The sequence below is a fragment of the Podarcis vaucheri genome (assembly GCF_965113315.1).
Source record: "Podarcis vaucheri genome assembly, chromosome: 3".
Taxonomy (NCBI): domain Eukaryota; kingdom Metazoa; phylum Chordata; class Lepidosauria; order Squamata; family Lacertidae; genus Podarcis; species Podarcis vaucheri.
This window is the reverse complement of record NC_138761.1, coordinates 68237505-68244021: the sequence shown is the minus strand read 5'-3', so window position 1 is coordinate 68244021 and position 6517 is coordinate 68237505. Positions and strand designations below refer to the sequence as shown.

The following is a 6517-nucleotide window of genomic DNA, read 5'->3' as shown; positions in this document are numbered from 1 at the left end:
CATCTAGGCTGGCCTTATATTGGTTCAAAGTGTTTGGTGATACATGATAAATAATAAAGATAGAAAACTGCAGCTATTGTCCCCAGTCCTCATTGGTTTTAGTTTCCAAAAGGGGAACCTAGGATAAAACAAAAAGATGGCTAGCAGTTAGGAATGGCCTTTCTCATTTTCCCTGTCTTAGGTTTTTTATATACATTTCCACATCAGTTTGCATTTTTAAAAAAAGTCCTCATGAAAATTCATCAGTGCCTCAGTGCAAATTTCTCCTACTATACACATTTTTGAATGGATTTCTGAAAAGCTGTTTCCCCTAGTATGATGCATTTTTGTACATTACTTTCATGCACGCATGCATTTTTGTGCACAATATTTGGTTGGAGAACTGAATTGCTAAGTGTAAATTTTGATCGATGGCTGTGTCTTGGTTTCAGCTATTTCAGAAAGTGAGGCTTGTCTTTAAATGCAAACTTTAAACCCAATTTCTCTCTGCCTCCCACCTCCCAATCCCTACTTGAAATATTCACATTTTATATTAGCACGTGAACAAGCAGATTAAAAGATATTGTCTGTGTTGCAGTTCTAAGGACCCTCCTTAGAGGGTCCCTGCTGTCTCCTTGGCAGTTTGCAAAGACGCGGAAAACAAAAATGGTTACCCCATTGGCCCCAACATGAACAATCCACAACAAAGTGAGCACACAGTTCCTGTCCTAGATTGGCACTCTGCTGCTTAGCTCAGCTAATAAATTATCTGGGAGGGCCAAGAACATCAGTTCTGCACTTCTCCTAGATGGCCTTCACATAACAGAACAGGGTTTTTAAAAGTAAAACTAGGCACTATATCTTGTGTTTATCTCACACAGTATTTCATTGATTCCATCTCTTGCATTTTACTTGGAATACAGCAATACAGTTTAAGATATAACTTCAGATATACACTTCTGAACTATGGTTCAGATTCTGCCCCATTCAAAGGTACTCAGGCTGAAGCCTGTACAGTGGTACCTCGGGTTAAGAACTTAATTCGTTCTGGAGGTCCGTTCTTATCCTGAAACTGTTCTTAACCTGCGGTACCACTTTAGCTAATGGGGCCTCCTGCTGCTGCCGCGCCGCCGGAGAACGATTTCTGTTCTCATCCTGAAGCAAAGTTCTTAACCTGAGGTACTATTTCTGGGTTAGCGGAGTCTGTAACCTGAAGCGCCTGTAATCCAAGGTACCACTGTAGACCAGAGTTGGGGAACCTGTGGCCCTGCTGATGTCACTTGATTTCAGTTCCCATCAGCCCCAGCCAGCATGGCCAGTGGGCAAGAATTATGCAAGTTGTGGTCCAATATCTAGAGGATAGTGCCTGAACTGAAAGTGAGCGTATGTCAGCAGAGAATGAAGTGTGTGCATGTCAGCTAGAAAATGCTAGTGAAAAGCTTTGCTTGCATGCTAGGGCTGGATAGGACTTGTACTGTAATAAGATGCTGAATTAACAAAGCAGGAATGAGTTGAGCCCTTTCAAATAAAACCTGCTTTTCCTACAGCTTGTGCCCATGTTGCTGTCAGGGAGCAAAGCAATGGGGTTTGCATGGGAATGGCAATATAGTAGCTCAAAGGGACATAAGTGTTATTCCAGTGTAGTGCTATGTCATTACAGAACTGGTTTGTCTGTAGTGATGTGCTGTGTAGGAAAAAATGGTCAAAACTATATTTTTTTTTCTGTACAGCACTATCATAACAAAAGAGAAAGGGATAAAATCCAGAAATGTTCTAAACCTTTTAGATCCTGTTTAAACCATGTAATGTTTTGCAAACAATTTACTTCAAATGCTAAGCTTAAGAACAGCTTAATTAAGACACTGAGAAACAATTCAGCATCATGATGCTTTTAAAAATAGATGCCAAATATTCCCTTTACCTAGCTTCTTTTAAGAAGGAGGGGCAAAGAAATTACAAGGCTCTCAAGCAAATCAGATGCAAATATATTTATTGGATTAAGCCACAAACACTGATCTGCACAGATAAAATACTGTGGCCAGTAATAACGAAGGAAAAACATATTTGGCTACTCCTTTAAGTGCCACTTTGTCTTCCTTCAGGACCTGGTAAACCTGCAAGAATGAGTCACATTAGTAAATCACTATTCAACCACAATGTGCTTTTCTAAGAGAATGAGGATTACGACAGTCAGTGCCTGCTGCCCACTGACAATCATGGGAACCGACCTCAGTAATAAATCCAGGCATTATCTGGCTCAATACTGACCAGTTCTCACGCCACAACAACTCTTTTGATGTGACCGTCAAAAGCCAAGGATGCCCAAAAGCAGTAGCAGAATTATAAGCAAAAGCCACACACACACACACAAATAGAAATAATTTAGCAGAAATATGTAAAGCCTGCTTCCCAGGCAGTCTTTCTCGCTGTGCCGACCATTCTGCTCTGTGCCAAAGACTTCACAGATGTAAAGAGAATGAAAATGTTGCCGTATTTGTGCACATAATATTTACTAATACTGAGTATGATCCAACCAGAAGTTAAGCACTGTTACGTCTCATTGATTCTAGGAGGAGAGATTTAAACCTAAGTGGGGGAAAACCAAAAAACACACAATGAGACTTACGAAACTTAATGCCAGCTGGATCTTGCCCAGTGTTTGCCCATAATATACAGACTACAGTATTATTGATTTTCAGCTCCACCTTTCATGTGTACACACAGCCAGAGAAAAAGCTTAGCACATGAAGCAATCCTTATCCTTGATACAGGGCTGTAGCATAGCTACCATGATGAGAACCCATATTCCGTGCCAGATGTTCTGGAAACATGGGAGATAGTGGCTTCCTAGAAGCTCAGGAGGCAAATTCTTGCCAGCTAGCCTTTTGCATAGGCACTCTCCTGTATGACATGTGTTTTATATACTACAGTGCATTCACACAATGGGGAAATAGCAAGGTTACACGTGCAAGTCATGCCAGTGCACCTATTGGAGTTGCCCCCAGCAGATATGCATTCAGTACCAGTGCAGAAAGAGGCCAATGCATGTAGCCATTATTCCTTCATAGACCGAGCGGGGACAGGTTATATGGGGCAAACACAGAAGCCCCTTTTCACAGTAGTGCTTGCTTGTGGGCGAGGGCCCCCTAAGATGCTGAATTAACACGAGAGTGTTCACTGCAAACAGCCTACAGATCTAAGTGGACATATTAGCTGTACAGAACATTTTGTTTTCTTCTTGCATTGATGCATTGCTTTCCCTGAGGCATCCCAAAGTGATTTATAATATATGAGATGTGTAAAAGAGTTACCTGATATTTTTCCTGAAGGTGGCAACAAGCTATTAGAATTCCAAACTGTTTCAGTGGGAGCTGGAGGAAAACATTTTTTGATTCAGAATTCTGTTAACAAAGCAACAACACAGAAGTCTTGAGTTTCTGCAAGGGATGGATGAACCTTCAGTTTCTCATTTTTTACAGTCTTAAGTTCAATTTTCCCACTTTTTTTTTAAGATGTGTACTGTACAAATTTTCGGGCAATTTCCCCTCAATGCATGCATTTTTGTACAAAGTTGTTGAATATTTTTGCAAATTTTGCACATTATTTTCATTAACATGAATACTTTTGCTTAACGTATGTATTTCTTTGGTTAGAGAACAGCATCTCAACATTTGAACAAGTGTGAAATTTCCGCTTGTCCTGTGCTTAAGAAAGCCGCTTTCTAAGGCTTCTGATCATTTTAATTGGGGATCTTCATGTAACACATGGACCACACAATGGAGCTACGAGTCCTCCCGTCTATTATTTATAAAAAGGATGGTTTTGTTTAAAAGTAGAGTCTGAGGAAGGCACCTCAGGACCACTTTATTCAACGAAAAGCATTCCTGGTACGGAAAAATTATTAACCAAAAGCGTGCACACACATGACGCGTAGGAGTCTTGCAATTTCCTACAAAGAAATAGCTTGGACAGCTGCTTTTTCATTTGTGCACACAGGTCTTAAGTCACATCACTACATTTAAAACAAACAGAAATTTCTTTTAGGCCCAAGTGAAAGTTTGGTCATGGGACTAGCATGCCCCCTTGTGGGATACTTCAGTATTTATGCTAAGCAACAGTAGACCAAATGGCTTTTGGAATGCTGCAAAATATTTTGAAGAATGGAAAGGAAGCTTCTCTTCCCAAGGCCTGGGGAACCACTAACAGTCAGAGTAGACAGTATTTATTATTAGTAGTATTAGTATTATCATTACTACGACATTTGCATCCTACCCTTTCTTTAAAGAGCTCAGGTCAGGAAATATAACAAGCAAATAGAAAGAGAAACTACCCAAGTGACTCTGATACTAAACCCCACATTGACACCAAGTACATAAAAGAATGTACCCACCCCTCTTCCCCCTCTTTTTCTTCCCAACTTTTTACTGCATGTAACACCAATGTCTCACAACAAATGCAACTGACCTGTAGCAATCACAATCTGAAAAAGAGATAATGCTTGTACTTTTGTAAAACTATGAAAATATTTAAAAAAATAAAAACATAATAATTACAACTACTACTGGTAAAAACATAGAAGTTGTTGAGGCTTTGGAGTACTGCATTTCTGTTACCACGCAGAAATAGGGATGCAAGCTACGAAGTTGAATAGTACTTTGATTAAGTGGTAAGTTCGTCCACAGATTGAATGCAAAAAAATTTGCAAATATACGGAGTGAAAAAGAACATTTGCTTCCATCTCGTATCCTCGTTGAACAACATGACATCAAAACTACCGTAACGACAATAAAAGCAACTTCCCTGACCGGGAATCGAACCCGGGCCGCGGCGGTGAGAGCGCCGAATCCTAACCACTAGACCACCAGGGAGCTGTGGGATACGGTTGTCTGCTTCTTTATGAGAAAGTATTCCATTGGTTTACCTTCCCTTAATCTGCATAAATTCCCGAACGTTGACGCTGGCTCCGCCTCCTCAGCGCAGCAGGCTAGGCTGCTTTTGTCAGCATCTGACAAAGAATAGGTCGCTCTTCTAGCCAGTCTGCCAAGTTCTCGGGTATCGCGAGAATGGGCGTAAATACGTTCTCTTTGTCCGGCCCGTGTTTTGTTGACTTCTCAACACAGAGATAAAAGTGTAGAGTAACGTATTCGTTGTCTGCGCGGTATACTTCCGGGTTCACTATGTAATATATATTTCAAAATATCCTACGGGGCAGAGCGACAGCTCATAGAAATAAGGAGAAATTCAAATTTTCAAAGAGCAATGACTGTTCACCCCTCGCCCCCCAAAAAAACATTTTTGTTTACTCTTTAAACATTCTCATCAAGTGTCAAACCTACATAACTCCAGCATGGGTTTGTAACTGCAAAAGAAAAAATGATAAAAAGCAGCTGATTGTGGCAACGCAAAAACAAAAATATTTAGTACGGCATCAATAAAATTATGCGGCCATAATAAAATCTGCCAAACCTGATGCTCATAAAGGCTCCCAACCCACAAACACAATCTAGATTTACAGATAAGGTGATGTGCGTGAGAGAGGACAGCTCTGAAACAGTGACATCGCTGCAGATCAAAGCTGAAGCTGGACTTGGGTTCCCAGTAAAATGTCCACACACAGAGAATCCCTCGGAAGCAAACAAACCCCAAACCCTCCTGGCCCAAACCCAGTTCTCAGTTGTACGCAGGCACTTGTGCGCCGCCACGAACTTGCACACAAGGCAGCTTGCGCAGGGATGCAGTCGAAACCACCCTAAGCCCCTCTCCTGATTTTGCGGCTCTTCCCTTCTTCGCCTCTGCGGTTTCTCAGCGCAGGAGGACGAGAGTCTTCCTTCGCAGAGCCTCGACTTCTTTCTGTTTGAGCGCCTCCTCGTGCCCGGTGGATGGAGCCCGAGAAAAGGGCTTCTCCAGTCCCCGGGATGCCCATCGCTCTTTCTTCCTTGCATCTATTGAAAAACTTGCACGTCCAATGTTAGGAATAGGGCGCGTTGCTGCAGTTGCGTTGTTAAGCAACCGGCTCCTGGATCTCAATCTTTCTCTCTCTGGAATAAAGGAATCCTTTAAAGGATAGAATTGAAGAGAAGGCTGTAATAAACAAAGACCTCCTCTATCTTTATCGTTACCAGTATAACCACGATCAGCAAGACATATATGCGAAATATATTTTGAGGATTTTTTTCCCTCGCGTTTCCTTTGCTTGTTTCTTTGCATCACAGTAGATCATCAGGTCATCTTTCTCCACCAGTTCGATTCGATTCCTCTATTCAGGCCGATCTGCTGGATTTCGATGCAATTGATTTTGGGGGTGGGGAGAATAATTACACAAAGTCCTTTCTCTTTTTGCCTTTATAAAGAGCTGCGGCGCTGCAGACGGGGGCTGGGACACGTATTAAATTGCACAGCACTGTCTGAATGCTCGCATCGCCGTGTCGTTGAACCTTCGAGACAAGGATCTCGAACAATAAATCGTGAAGGTGAGGAGCTGAATGCGTTATTGCTGTAGAGCAGGGTCCAAGGGGTCTCTGAGCTCACTTTGCACTGC

At 41.8% G+C, this 6517-nt stretch overlaps 1 long non-coding RNA gene across 1 annotated transcript; it reads right to left on the bottom strand.

The window, feature by feature from the left end:
- Positions 1 to 1952: 1952 nt before the first annotated feature.
- Positions 1953 to 4508, bottom strand: LOC309528934. Its single transcript, XR_014217995.1, has 3 exons — positions 4370 to 4508; positions 3291 to 3380; positions 1953 to 2093 (listed from the first exon to the last, which is right to left on the bottom strand). It is a non-coding gene; the product is annotated as an uncharacterized lncRNA (long non-coding RNA).
- Positions 4509 to 6517: the final 2009 nt, after the last annotated feature.